At 35.6% G+C, this 16,090-nt stretch overlaps 1 long non-coding RNA gene across 1 annotated transcript in view; it reads left to right on the top strand.

Moving 5' to 3' along the window:
- Positions 1-2,493: 2,493 nt before the first annotated feature.
- The window catches only part of LOC149651432 (uncharacterized), a 260,536-nt gene continuing 246,939 nt past the window's right edge, over positions 2,494-16,090 (top strand). Inside the window, exon 1 of the long non-coding RNA XR_016371214.1 lies at positions 2,494-2,524. This is a non-coding gene — a long non-coding RNA (uncharacterized LOC149651432). The remainder of the gene's footprint in view (positions 2,525-16,090) is intronic.

The following is a 16,090-nucleotide window of genomic DNA, read 5'->3' as shown; positions in this document are numbered from 1 at the left end:
AACGCGACTTCCCAAAGTATCAAGCAGGGTACAATTAGCGATTGATCTTCACCCACTATGGCCCAACTGAGGCGCTAGCTTAGTTTGTCTACCGGGTTTTTGCCAAGATGGCAACTTTACTTGACGCTTTGATTTCCCCTTGATGAGGTTTTCATATAATGGCTCGTTTGAGTCAGCAAATGTTCCCCACTACTCGCGTCACGTGATTGCCCGGGTAACGCTGACAAAACAGGTTGTCGACAAAGACAAAGAGATCCCCCACACAAAAAAAAGAGAATTGTTACATTCAGGGAGGACACATAGAAAAACATAAAAGAAAAACTAGCCGCCCGATTGGGCGACCGGGAAAGCGGTAATTTGGGAAGATTTTTTTCAGAACCCTTCTGAGTCTCTCTCTCTCTCTCTCTCTCTCTCTCTCTCTCTCTCTCTCTCTCTCTCTCGCTCTTTATTCTAAAGGGGCTTGAAGTAAATTAAACTAAAGATAACTATCCCTAAATGCCTACAGTAAATTGCGATATATTTAAAAAATTTGGGTCTGGAAAACGGTGGGCAATAAAAAACACCAGAAAAGTTAGTAATTTTTATTTCAAACTTATCTAACATTTATTTAAAACTAATTTAGTGGTTTTAATAACTTCCGTATAAAATAGTACTGATTTAGCTTTGATTTTCTCAACTTTCTTTTCTATTTTCTATACCCATAGAAACAAAGAATTGCCCATTTTAATCTCTTTTTGAAGGAAATTGTCGTTTTCTTTTTCATTTTTTTTTCACTTATACCGTATTTAATTTTTTCACCCAACCTGAATGCGCTTCCCGCGCCCCCTACCGAGTTGGCGTGAAAAGAAACATCCTATGCCTAGGCCTAGAACGGAAATGGACGAAAAAAACTATTTCTCCTCTCTCTCTCTCTCTCTCTCTCTCTCTCTCTCTCTCTCTCTCTCTCTCTCTCTCTCTCTTCTCTCTATATGAGTGTATTCCGAGCCTAAATCCTAGCATCCTCTCTCTCACTCTCTCCATCCAATCCCGGAGGCGCAAAAAATGTTTTTAATGAGCTTTTATTCTTAGAAAAGTTTTTGAAACATTAAAAATTTTTCCTCCCTTTAGCTCACTCTCTCTAGTTCTTTCCTGCTACGGTATATAGGGACCGGAATTTCCGCTATTTGGTAATCGGTTGTGTTTCTTTTTTAAAGAAAGTCACTAGCGCATGAGAGAAAAAGAGGATTAGAAAAAAAGAAATACTCCTAAATGTACTAAGAAAAAAGAAGAGAGAAACGCGCTTTTTATGTGTAATTAATTTATAATTTCTGTGTTTTTTATTTTATTTCTCCTTTGAGGAATTTTTGAAAGGGATTCTGCCATGGGAGAAGTTGTAGAGCTATGGGGTTTTTAATTGTTTTATTTATAAAAACCTCTAAATTATAAAAATGAATAGAAATTTCTAACTAGATTTATGGGGTTTTATTTTTTTTGTAAAAGTATATTTGATTGCCTATGGGGGTTAGTATTTTATTTTCTATCTTGGGGGATTACGTTGTTGGGTAAAGCTTAATTTGATTAATTAATTAATGAGTAGTTTAATTGTTAATTTAATGATAAACTGTATCGAATGTCCATATTCTCAGGGTACTATAATGTGTTTTAACTAAATACTCAAAGCGAACCTTGTAAAGTTATTACGTCATGCACCTACATGTATTGAAAATTAATCCAAATAATTGATGACGTTAAAATTAATGAAAAGTCGCTCGTGTCAAGTTTCGAGAGACGTTTTTCTAAAATACGGTTCCCATTAATTACTTTCACCGTATAGTCTTATTAAATGTCCAGAAACTTTCGTTACGAGGACGAAGCGAGGGCTACGATTAATTTCTTAATTCGTCGACCGGTTCTAGTTGATTGGCTTTGGCTGCTTAACGCTAATGCGAGTCTGTCACACAAAGCTCACTGTTAATGAGAAGACGTTAGGTCCTTCGCGATATACCTACATCTCATCAAGACATTTTTCCTTTACGCACCACACCAGGACACGACTCGACTTTTAGGGGAGAAAAACTAAAGAAACGTCACGATAAAAGACTAAGATCGTAGCATCATAATGCTCCCTAGAGCTAAGCCTAATTCATTCCCCGGTTTTGGTTCTCTTTGAAACCTTTTTCTGTACGCTTATATGAATTTCTTCTCATCTGAGTAAAGGTTTTCACGGCAGACTTGAGCCGTTCATGTTCACCCCCTCTTTTTTACCATATAGGGTTTAATGAGTCTCTTCATCTAGCTTTTCATTGGATTTTTGCATTCAAGGGGAAAAATTAACAAAGTTTAATGTCAGCATTGTATTAAGACGTATTTCGGTTTTTGTTTAAAAAAAAAAGATCTGTTGAAAGTTTTGTTGATTGTGGCCATACATTTTTGTTTTATATTCTTAAAATTGCCCTAAAATTATAATAAATATTATTTATTGTTTATTTGCAGAATATCTTTGCTGGAAATATATAATCTGATTCAAGTTGAACACCAAAAAATGGTAAGCTCAAATCTTCATTTATTTTTTAACCACTGTCTTCGTATTCCGTTTTACAACAATTTTGTTATTAAAATCAAAGATTTGACATTTTACATGGAATTCCACAACTTCCATGACGAATCAACTCTTTGCTTCATTTAGATGAGTCAACTTGAGTTGAGTAAACTAGTTGCGTAGTGAGATTAACAGAAGTTGGACAAGTTGAATCACCTACTTATAAATTAATCACTGGCCAATGCTTACTTAATTTTTTGACCCATCTAATTGAATCAAAAGTTAAATCGTCTGAAAAGACCTTTAGTGGGATACAATATTGAATTGCGTTTCACTTCGATGCTTGTAAATAATACTAAATATGTTTGATAAGCTGGTTTGGTAATACCATCTTGATTTTTACAAAATTTCTGCCCAATCCTTAAGGTTATGGTTAGAATTCTGTAGAAAGAGTAAATAGCTAGACTAGGAACCTTCTTGACTTTATCCAAGAAAGTTTATATCGAGGTAAAAATTGGGATGAGGCGAAATGAGGTGGTGGGTTTCTACATTTATATAGGGTTAGGTTTAGGTACTCCTTAAGAAGTTTCGGGTCTACTAATGGCGGTAAAACACGCTAGAAAAGCGGCGGGACCACACTAAGGGGGAGCGTGCCCCCGCCTCGGTAATTGTCTCGAAATAAAAAGACCCAAATTTTTAGCCCACGATCATCACTACACTACTGAGAATACGTATTATAACTTTCTTCCTTGGGCCAAATTTGCAAGCGTTTTTTTTTTCTTTCTTTACTTCCTTCTTCACCTTCTCTATATCGTAATAGTGAGAAGTTATTCATAATCTCCATGAATACTAAGCAGTCAAAAAATAATTTGCATCTTTCTTCGTATGATTTTATACTTCAAATCTGCAGGAAGGAAAGTTTTGCGTTTGATTCCTCATTTGGGATTATTCAAATTTGTAATTTGTTTGAGAACCAATCACAGACACAGTAAGCATTTACTTCTTCTGAGCATTGTTTTCATGTGACCTTGATATTCCAGATAAATTCAGATCCCGATTTACGTTAGCCTCGCGCTTAACCAAGAAGCGATATCTAGTTTATTAGGGAGAAGGTATAAATTCGCCACATTTCTAGCTTTATCTCCAGTCCAAACGTATAGTAGGTCCGGAGTTAATCCTCGCCTCTAAATTACAACCAGCATCTCATTGGTTCTTGAAAACTCACGTCAGCGTGATGCGAATGACGAAAATTACATATTTTCCAACTGAGGAGAGGGGATATAGCCCGTCCCCCCTTGTATTTTGAAAGGGGGACTGGGACTATAGAGTGCGAATACTTTGGCATCTTATACCTTCTCCCTAGTAAACTTGATATCACTTCTTGGCTTAACTTTAAAAGAATATGAGATCCTATGAAAAACATTAACATGTACAAAAATGGGCCAAGCCTCGCTTCGTGCCCGCTCCGCCGTAAAACGTTCTGAGATCCCATGTAGAGCCAAGTCTGCCTTTTGTTCTCATTCAATCGCCAATTGAACAATTATGTTATAAATTAAGTCCTTTTCCTAATTAATAACCAATATTCTTTGACTCTATCATTATTATACATCTTTGTTCGTATCAAAAATATCGTGACTTGGCAAGCGCAGGTAATTACCTTATAAATGTGTACATAAGGTTATGTATAACTCACCTAATAAACATGTAAATAGGGTTATGCATAACTCACCATATAATTTGTACATAGGGTTGAGCATGACTCATCTTATAAACTTGTACATATCCCCTATACCATAAACGATTTAGTGAACATCCCTTCGATTATTTTAAAATCGGCAACGATTTAGTGACTTCCTTTTAATATTACTTACCTGCGATTGCCAAGTCACGATATTTTTGATACGAACAAAGATGTATAATAATGATAGAGTCAAAGAATATTGGTTATTAATTAGGAAAAGGACTTAATTTATAACATAATTGTTCAATTGGCGATTGAATGAGAACAAAAGGCAGACTTGGCTCTACATGGGATCTCAGAACGTTTTACGGCGGAGCGGGCACGAAGCGAGGCTTGGCCCATTTTTGTACATGTTAATGTTTTTCATAGGATCTCACTTCTTTTTGTAGACCCTCTCGTTATACTTCGGTAGTTATATTAAAACAAGACCCTCTCGTTATACTTCGGTAGTTATATTAAAAGAAGACCCTCTCGTGGTACTTCGTTTACCAATATAATCGCTAACGTTTCTCCATATTTACGCTGAATTACCCCTTTCGACCCGCAGAGAATATGCAATAAAGATTGTACGCGATATCCTAATATAAGAATGTAGCATCAGTTACGACACATTTCTTTTAAATTACTACACCTATTAGCTTTAATATATATTTAACTTTCGGTTAACTTTGGCCCATTACGTCCTTTCATCAAGAACACACACTATTACTGTTAAAAAGACGGCAGCGCCATCTAGTTTTAAAATAAAGAACTAAAGAACAATTTTATAAAAATTTCGGGATGTTTTAATTTTTCTGTGCTTTATAAAATAAATGAAAACTAAATCCTGAATTTTAAGTTTCTATCTACCCTAGAAGTACCTTAGAATTTTGATGATCGGTGAGTGAGTGAGTGAGTGACAAAATAAGGTAAATTTCACCTGCGATATTTCGAAAAGTATATTGGGTAGGATCTTGAAATTTGGAAACTATAGCTAGAATTGACAGTCCTCGCGGCAAGCAAAATTTCAGACTTTTACCTATACCCATAGCGAAGTTACAGTGGGCTTAAAAGAGCCACGAGTTGCTTCGAGAAAAGGATGTCAGTGCTCGACTTGGCTGGGAGCACTGCCGTGCTCCCAGATTTTATTTTCTTATCCCACTCGAATTATTTATGATATCCATGGTTCATTATTCATTCGGAAATTAAATACATTCGTGGTACTAGGATCTTGTCTTAATGTCAAGTTATTTTGCCTTCTACCGTCCAATTTGGCCTCTATTGCGGAACGCCCTGTCGTTTTTTCCCATATAGCTTCAAAGGATTTTTTTTTTTTTTTTTTTCATTCCAAAAGTTTGATTCTCTAGGGTTAGGCTTAGCCTCGAAGCAATTACTATCTTTTGCATTATTAATTTCCGATGATATTTTTAGTGGTGGGGTGGATGTAGATTTAAATTGCAATTTTTTTTTTCTACCAAAAATAAGCTTGTTGGCGTTTCGATGTAATTTTTGCAATGCTTTAGTCTTGATTTACCTGTAACTATGGAATAATACAACGCTGTTCTTTTTCTCTGAGGGTTTTAATATCAACAATGTTTTAGAAAAAATTATTTTTTATATTATAACTGCGTCTGTCTTTGAACCCTTTCCAATTTTCGCGTTCCCTTCTGTTATTGGATGAAATTTTGGCCAATGAGAACGTCGGTCTGCTTTTGTAGAAATTTAGGGAAATACAAACTAAAAATTAGGGAATTTAATTCAGATATTTTAGGCCTAATAAGGTCATCTTTTAAAATCAGGACAAATGTTTTTTGTGAGTTTCATTAGCATTTTTGAGAAACTGTTATAAAACTTTCACATTCCCTTTAAGTATCTTAAAATTCGCCTTTTTAATTTAAAGCGATATAACGTTCCCCTATGGTATAATCCCCTTTTTAAAAATATAACTTAGTCTTAACTATAAAGCAAGGTAGGCTATATGAGGTCCAAACTAATCAATCTTTATGTACATATTTAACGTGTTTAGAGATAGCTTTAATGCCTTTGGTATAATTAGATATTTTTTTATAACCACGCATATTTCCCTTGCACTTCATAAAATTAGCCCCTCAATTAGGCTTAGCTAAGCCTCGGTCATTGAAGCATTTTTAAAGTCGTTACATACCATACCATACCATATACGCGGATCCCCTTTGGAAATTTGGATACTGGGTGGGATCCAAAGCGCGAACGTATACCCTTATCGTTTTCTCTTAAAAATGCTGCTAGCTGCCCCAGTGCATCCTGGGGGAGTTCGGAGGGGGATTTATCTATGTATATATGAACTAATATTAACTCTATCGCACCATCCAAACCGCGAGATGATTAAAACGAAGCGCGCGAGCACAGGTGGGATAAGGTTAACGGACAGGTGTAAAAGGACTTTTATAACGTTGAAGCTCGCGGTACATGCATGCGGAGCAACTTTTGATTTTGTTTTAAAAACAGCGATAAAGGACAGAGAGGGTTATATCTAGACAGCTTATAGCCATCAACATTCATGATTGAAGGTGTTTAATACTGAATATTCATTCCCTTATAACCCTTGGCTCTAAGACGCGAAAATACACTGAAGAAACTTAGGTGCTCCTTTTGCTAATAGCCACCAGATAAGACCGCGCGAGCCAACTTGCCTAATTTGCACGCGATGCTGGAGAGAGACTGCACGTGCTGATAGATATTATATCTTTTGGCGGGAAAAATGCGCCTTTTCCCGCCATTTAAAGCTATTAATATCTTATCTTTACCGAAGAACTATCTGCCCGAATTCTTGATTAATGTATAAGACTAAATCTACCTTAAATGAACCGACTTGAATTCGTTTGATCTATAGCAGAAACTAGGCCTAGACGAAATCGTCATTTTTAAATATTAATGGACCTTTTTTTTTGTAGATTTTATTTTTTTAAGGGAGAAAAGAATTGACAATTTCTAATCATTCTACGTTTTTTTTTTTAAACTTGGAAATTGGACATTTTTATATTCAAAATTGTGTCGGTTTATGAATATTTAAAATTTATATTTGACTTCTTGGAGCTAATGGGACCCCGTCTTCGTTTTAATTTAAAAGTCTGGATGCAGTATATTTAACCCCACAAAGCCTTTAAAGTCTGTCTTTAGGATATAGCTAAACTTTTAAATTTAATTTCCTGGGAAAAATTAGAGTTATTTAACTTTTATAGAGAATATTGTTTAATATTAAAAATTTAGTTATTTTCATTTAAAAATAATCACCTCCTGCAGATCCGTGTTTTAAATTCCAACAGGCCTGCAGCAGCCATTGTTATGGTGCCTTATTCTAGGAGAGCGATAGCTCTCTTAGATAAGACTTCATACCGACTTTAATGTATAAGGATGGTTTTTTGATTGGTTATAACTTTTTTTGTATCGTATTAACGGCTTTGAAAAAATTCCACAGAACTACAATTCGGGCCCTCAATATATGGTTAAAATTTCAAAAAGATCCAATCATTAGTTTATTTTATAAAAAATAAAGTTGCTAAGGGTGGTTTTCATTTCCATAAATTTAATCAGCCCTTTTGGTGAAAAAGTTAAATTTTCCCATAGAAATAACATGGAGTTTTTTTCAAATTTAGCCATTTTGTGGCCACCCTTTTGAAATGAAATATTCGTTTGTTACGTTTGGGAACGGTTTTATATCAAAATTTAAACCTTTTTCTAGGACCATTTTTAAGGTTTTTGAGAAAAATTAATTTTTAGTATGTTTAATTTAAAATTTTAAAAACTACCCCAATCTTCGATATTTTAGCATGGATAATAGTCAGTTTATGATGTTAGCACGGTTAAGGCTATTTGGTCCAATTTTCGTAGTGGTAAAAAAACAAGAGAACCTAAGCTTGTGTTAGCTAACAAGTTAAGTTGGTAAAGTACCCCACACATATATATTAAGTTAACAAGATTACCTACGACTGGTAATTAAGCAAGAAAAACATGGCGTTTGAGCTCTTGTAGGTGCTTTGCCCGGGTGCTTGTGGGTGCTTGTGGATACTTGTAGGTGATTGTGGGTACTTGTGGGTTCTTGTAGGTGCTTGTGGGTACTTTTGGGTACTTGTAGGTGCTTGTGGGTACTTGTAGGTACTTGTAAGTACTTGTGGGTGCTTTAAGGTACTTGTAAGTACTTGTGGGTTCTTGTAGGTGCTTGTGGATACTTGTAGGTGATTGTGGGTACTTGTGGGTTCTTGTAGGTGCTTGTGGGTACTTTTGGGTACTTGTAGGTGCTTGTGGGTACTTGTAGGTACTTGTAAGTACTTGTGGGTGCTTTAAGGTACTTGTAAGTACTTGTGGGTGCTTGTAGGTACTTGTGGGTGCTTGTAGGTACTTGTGGGTGCTTGTAGGTACTTGTGGGTGCTTGTAGGTACTTGTGGGTGCTTGTAGGTACTTGTGGGGGCTTGTAGGTACTTGTGGGGGCTTGTAGGTACTTCTGGGTACTTGTAGGTACTTGTAGGTACTTCTGGGTACTTGTAGGTACATGTGGGTACTTGTAGGTACTTCTGGGTACTTGTAGGTACTTGTGGGTACTTGTAGGTACCTGTGGGTACTTGTGGGTACTTGTGGGTACTTGTAGGTACTTGTGGGTACTTGTAGGTACTTGTGGGTAGATGTAGGTACTTGTGGGTGCTTGTAGGTACTTGTGGGGGCTTTTAGGTACTTGTGGGGGCTTGTAGGTACTTGTGGGTACTTGTAGGTACTTGTGGGTAGATGTAGGTACTTGTGGGTGCTTACAAAAAAAGTTTGAAATTGACAATCTCGGATCGTCTTTGTGAAATTTTAAGGATATCCGAATTTCATATTGGGCTTATGACAATTTTGAGCTAAATGTTAAACGGACATAAATCAGCATTTTTAAAATTTTTTAAAAATTGTCAATTTGGTCCTATTTCTGGAATTTTTAGGGGGGCGCCTCGCGTTTCAATAAATGATTGTAAAAAATTGTATTATGTTAATTACAATAAGAATACAAACTTTTAATGATATACGTTTTTTTTGAAGTATCATTATAAATAAATGTCTGATTGAGCTAAAGTTATGGTCTCCTTTATACATGTTTCTGCTAAGTGCAGATTTTGAAAATGTAAAACAGTTTCTTAACATTCTTAATTAAAATGAAGACTGAAGGAACAGATATTAATCAAAAATGTCTTGATTAGAATCAAGACCTAAAAAGTATCGATAAGACTGAGGTTTTCACTTGTCTGAAGGATCAGATATTAATTTTTCTTTTTTATTGAAACTTAAATGCATGCTTAAGAAAAAACAACGTTCCATTACCGTTTTCCGTTGAAATAAATTATTTTACTGCTAATCAATTGCAAAAATTTACTTATCTCGGCTTTTCGACCACAATTCCATTCCCCGAAAACATTTTATCATTACATTAATTACTTTTGGGAGATAACGTGTCAAAATAACCTATAAAACAATAAAAAACTGTAATAGCGGTCTGTTTAGCCATGAAAACAACCTTTTAAAAGTTACAAGTACTATATAACCCTTTCGAGACTAACAGGACCTGAGCAAACTATAGCTTAACCTGCTACTAGTACGACCAGGGAGAATTGATGTAAACTGGAGTTGAAATTTCATCATGTGCGACCTGCGGCCCTGAAACTCTCCCATAGTCCCAGTGTGTGCATAACATAATTTTTTCGCTGTTATCTGCCAAAATCAATCTTTCTAGGTAGTGTCGCCTCCTCACTTGAATTTTTCATGATATATTAAGGTTTGAACGAACAAAATTCTAGATTACTATTTTCACTACCATGTCCCTCTGCTAACTTGAAGCAAACTTTCCTCTCTTTTTGCTGCTCATTACCGGTGCCATTCCCTTGACTTTCTATTAGTTATAACTAATGAGTTTATTTATTTCAAACAAAAATATTAAAAAATGGATTCTTTTTCCTTTTGTGCTACTTTGAATTTACAAATGTATATAACGTTGTGCCGTGCCATGTCAAATAGTCTCTAACCATTGTTAGAAACTAGAGAGAGAAATTGGGCAGTAACACTGATCATGCCCTGAACTATGAGGAAGAACAATACGACGGTTGACTAAAGTACACTTGATATTACATCATTTTGCAAAAACCGCGAGTAAAAATCTTACTGTCCCTATTGAATTTGGCGCCATTGGTTTTAGAATAATTAAAATGTTCCACTGCGAAGCGTGCCGGTCTCGAATGGGGATGTAACGTCTTTAGGAACCTTATAAAACGCTAAACCATACACGTACTCTCCCAAAAGTAATTAATGTAATGATAAAATGTTTTCGGGGAATGGAATTGTGGTCGAAAAGCCGAGATAAGTAAATTTTTGCAATTGATTAGCAGTAAAATAATTTATTTCAACGGAAAACGGTAATGGAACGTTGTTTTTTCTTAAGCATGCATTTAAGTTTCAATAAAAAAGAAAAATTAATATCTGATCCTTCAGACAAGTGAAAACCTCAGTCTTATCGATACTTTTTAGGTCTTGATTCTAATCAAGACATTTTTGATTAATTAAATATTGTTTCAAATATTAAGCTATAAATAATGCCTAGTAGAGGAAAATGTTACGGTAACAACTTGAAAATTTTCATTTCCTTCTAAAACTACTACTTCCTTCCTTCTTTTAGACTTTATAAAATAAATCAAATTTATTAAAAATTTTGAGTCGGAACTCGCTTGCACTTGAGGAAAAGATGTTAATAAAAAAAATGACACAGGTGTTGTTAATTTCTTTTAGTACCTTTTCATGGGTCCACTAAAGTCTGAAATATTATATATTTTATCACAAACTATTCCTATATCGTTTAAGGTAGAGATTAAATTTGGTAGAAAAAGGATTTAACCTTTGACCCTCTCTTCGTTACGCCCGTATTAACATTAATTCTTTGGGATAAACCATTTTCGTGATAGATACGATATTTAATGGTATTAAATGCGGTGATCGTTTCACGGAGACTGATTTTGTGTCATTAATTTAATTTTTATCGTAAGTGATTAATACGAAAAAAAATGAAAATAAAAAAACTAGAACCTGTCATTTAAGGAGAAAATAAGCAACACCCTTAATAGACTCTGACCACAGAATAAAATATTATGTAAATAAAAATATATATATAAATATCTACGTGCATGGGTTTAGTGGCTCCCATGGGGATCATAGACTTTATATAGTATACGCCCATGATAAAGCTCGGGGCGTTTTTACCCCTCAAAAAAAATGCAATTTGGGCAATTTTTTCTGTTTAAATTAATTAGATTAAAGGGAAAATGGAACGAGGTATTATTTTTTTATGAAGACTTTGAAAGTCACGAGACCATATCTGATTTAGTTACGTTTTAAAGGCTTAGTTAGGTCTATATTGTAAATTATTTGAATAATTTTGAATTAGGCTTAGGAAATACCGAAAGTTCAATGTATTAGGCTTTGGAAATATCACAAGTTCAATGAGTTAGGCTTAGGAAATACCACAATCTCTACGAATTAGGGTTAGGAAATACCACAAATTCCATGAATTAGGCTTAGGAACTACCACAAATTCCATGAATTAGGCTTAGGAAATACCACAAATTCCGCGAATTAGGCTTAGGAAATACCACAAATTCCGCGAATTAGGCTTAGGAAATACCACAAATTCCGCGAATTAGGCTTGGGAACTACCACAAATTCCGCGAATTAGGCTTAGGAAATACCTCAAATTACATGAATTAGGCTTAGAAAATACCACAAATTACATAAATTAGGCTTATTAAATACCACAAACTCAAGGCATTAGGCTTAGGAAATACCACAAATTCCATGAATTAGGCTTAGGAAATACCACGAATTAGGCTTATCACCGATTACTTTCGGTTTCCCTCCCACACAAATGGGTATCACGTGACTGTCTAAATTTTTCAGCATTCAACAAATAACGCTAGAACAATAACACGTAACAGTTTTAAACAATTTTGTAGCCGTAATACGCCCCAAAAAAGTGTTTGTATAGCTTTTTCATTTCAACGACGAAGCGAGGCCTAATGATTGCGAGGTGGTTGAAAAAACTTTTGAAATATTCATAACATAGAAAGAGCATTTAGCTATCGCGATAGCTTAGCCCAAGGCCCGCGCGGTATTGTAAGTAACAAAAAAATGTCAGTAACGAAAGGCTAAACACGCCTGGATTACGTGCTTGTTTGTTTCTACGTATGATATTCGACTGTAGAGCTAGCTCTCTCCCCAACGTTTCACATTTACACATTTTTTAAATTAGAAACAGTAGCAAACGAAAACGATATATTAACCTTTGTTTCGCGACTGAAGGACAGTTAGGCCTTTGTAGGCGGTATGCTCTTCTCGGAAGTCGCTGAACTAGAAGTTATCACGAAAAGAGTTACTTTCTACGTTGCCTAAACCTTAAGAGTGTTTTTTATTCATAATTTTGGCATAATTTACTACATTTCCGAAAGAATATAATGAAAATAATAAAAAGGGGAGCTGGGATGGGAGAATGATTGCTAAGCCTCGGTCACACTATATTTTTAATTTATATACCGCGAAATAAGCGACATTTTCGCGAGAAGTAATCTCTTACGAATCTATCATCCACCTAATGAGATAAAATTGCTATTCTACTAACGTTTTCGAGTCCGTTTTAGGAAGGTATATAGACTCCTTTAAAGTCAATGTGAAACAATTTATATAAGGTTTTCAGGGTTCAAACCCGGCGTAGCTGTTCCTTCACAGACAGCACCAGATTAAGCGTAAAATCAGAGATGATTAAGCCTGGAGTGGAAATAGAAAATGGAAAGATAAATTAATTTAGTTGCGTTTCATATTCACTTTGAAATTCAAAAGGTGCATGGGGGGCCAAAAGAAAAAGGGGGAAGTTATCACCAGCCCTCTTACCGTAATTATATCTGATTGTTTTAGCACCGCCACAAATTCAAATTCTTTACTTTTTTATATAAAATAATATTCCTCCCTCAAAAATGCACGTACCCCAAGGGTTTCAATTTAAATTTTTCCAAAATTCCTTGAGTAACTCAATTTTGCTCCCCCAAAATTAAGAGAACAATGCTTATTATTATTTTTACCATCGAATCTATATTAACAACTATCCCTCAATTTGAAGAATTTTGACGTCACCTTAGACCCGCATCGAATACTTTTGTCTAGCCATTCACGTATTCTATACGCTTTTTTTTTGGGATTTGTTTGGGAAAATTTTACATTTCGTGGGTAGGCTACGAAACAGAGGGTACCAAACCCATTCTGTTGTTTCAGATCACGTCGCATTCGAGTTTTTACATCGTAAATAACGTAAAATGGGAACGTTGTATAGGGAGCACGGTGTTTCCCCGTTTTTATCTACTTGTGTAAATGCAACGTAGGTTGTTGTACTGGGTTCGTGTGTGTTTGTTTGTTTGTGGATAATTTTTTTCTTTGATAAAATTCCTATTCTAACCAGGGCCGGAAATAAGCACAGGACACTGTACATTGTCCAATAAATTTTCCGAAGTTTTGGTAGCTCGACTATGATGATGGGACAATATTTTTGCGCATTTCAATGGACAATATCCTATAAATTTTCCGGTCAAAGGGGGATCACTGGACACATGTCCTATAAGAAATATTTCTTATTTCCGGTCCTGATTCTAACTGCCAATTGTTAGGGATATGCTGTTGCGGCGATTTCCATTTATGTACAATCCGAAATTTCATCACTTATTTATGAGGTTGTTTTTTTTTTACTAACACACGTAGATTTGATGAACATACGTATATCGTAATGTTTCTTGTTGGGAATTATTTTTTGTTGTTCAAAATCGATGTTTTTAAATAGAAATTTACTCGGATCCCGGCCTTGGATAGAGTTTTCGTTTCACCTTCTTGTCCTACAAGCGTAGAACTACGAATATATCTTTGAAAAACTCTGTTGCTTTCTGAATTTAAACTGTTTTGTTTCAAAATACGAGATACTATTTTAAATTACTTTAAAGTCAATCCGAGGAGGTAACCATTTCGGATTGAACATTTCGTATGTCCATAGATAAGTAGTTTAGTCGAAATATGCCAGTTGCCGTGTTATATATAGTAACGAATCTGTAATCGGATTAGTGTTCAAATTGTATTTAAAATCAGCTTCGACCGAAAGCCTTCCACCAGGGGCAAACCAAGCCTATGTTAAACCTATGGGCCCCTGCGAAACCCGCAATACACTAATGTGTGATAAGAAGTCATCCACCAGGGGCAAACCAGTCCACGTTAATCCTATGAGCGCCTGTACAACCCGCAATACACAAATGTACGATGAGAAGCTACCCACCAGGGATACGTGTACAAACACGATGTAGTATTTTTATAATGAAATATAAATGGCTTAAATTGTTTAACAAAAATAAATACTAAGGGAATATTCTTTGACTCGTTGCGAAGAAAGCCGTTTCTGTAATTGGTGGTTGGTTGTTCTCAAAGGGCTTAAACTTGCAACGATTGATAGTTGTTGAAACCAGTCGGGTTAGAGAAAGAAACCAAACTTTTTTAAATCTAAGCCTTTGTCACTCAGCATACGCTTAGATTTTTTTCTTCTCCCCACGTTTTGCTAATGCTTGCTCAACGCCACACACATTTTTTTCCGCCTTTCTCAAAGCGAAGTTTTCTCAAATTGAAGGCAACTGATACTGCACAAATTTCCCACTAAATATCAATTTACAGATTGCTTTTAAGGAAATAAAAATATCCGTCGACGGTCGACGCCAGCAGCTTAACGCGCTGTGAAGCTTTAAGCGTCCGAATTTGTTTCGATTAGAGAATTTGGTGTCGTTCTTTCTCGCGACAATTTATCGTTTGCGCTATCCTATAGCGGGGATTCTGTAAAGGGACAATGAAGAGGGAATATTTTCATGAAAAAAATCGTAGACATTATTATAATTTTACAAGCCTGTAGTTTTTTTTTTTTTTTCAAAATTTTCTTAATTGGAACCAAGGAGTGATATCTAGTTTATTAGGGAGAATGCATAAATTCGCCACATTTCCAGCTTTATCTCCAGTTTAAACGTATAGTAGGTCCGGAGTTAATCCTCGCCTCTAAATTACAACCAGCATCTCATTGGTTCTTGAAAACTCACGTCAGCGCGACGCGAATGAGGAAGGAAAATTACGTATTTTCCGACTGAGGAGAGGCGAAATAGCCCGGCCTCCTTTTACGTCCCCCCTGGTATTTTGAAAGGGGGACTGGGACTATGGCGCGCGAATACTTAGGCATCTTATACCTTCTCCCTAATAAACTAGATATCACTTTTTGTTGGAACTATGTGTCTGTATACAATAGCTGATAAAATTTCTCAAACGTAAATTTTAACTTATCATGGAAGATGAACTTCATTATCTCTTTAACAATTCCTTTTAAGGATTTTCTTTTTTTCGGTTTGCCTCGACCCAAATTAATAGAAATCCACCAATACGTCAAATATTTTTATCCCTCGCGTTTCAGAAAGGAATCATATATTTTGTAAGATACTAAATTGTAGGTTTTTTATGGAGTTGCGCTACGTGGTAGATCAGTACAGTAGTGTCTCTCTAGCTAATGGCTAGCTCGATCGGTTCCATTAGGACTGATGCCACACGGACCCACTATTATCTCGTTAAGAAGTAAGCTGGGTTTATATCATTGATTGGGTTCAGTGGTCGAAAGACATAGATAAAGAATATCCACACGGAAAGAGCTTTCTATATGGAAGATGCAGCCTGTTACGGTACAGATTTCGGGTGATTTTAAGAGACACGCTATGGGAGTTAAGGGAACGTATTCTTCACCAGCACTTCAT

This window comes from Phalangium opilio, unplaced genomic scaffold, assembly GCF_054372755.1.
Source record: "Phalangium opilio isolate 3A_F unplaced genomic scaffold, DU_Popi_V2 ptg000082l_1, whole genome shotgun sequence".
In the NCBI taxonomy this organism is placed as follows: Eukaryota; Metazoa; Arthropoda; class Arachnida; order Opiliones; family Phalangiidae; genus Phalangium; species Phalangium opilio.
The sequence above is the reverse complement of the archived record's forward strand: the minus strand, read 5'-3'. Positions and strand labels throughout refer to the sequence as shown.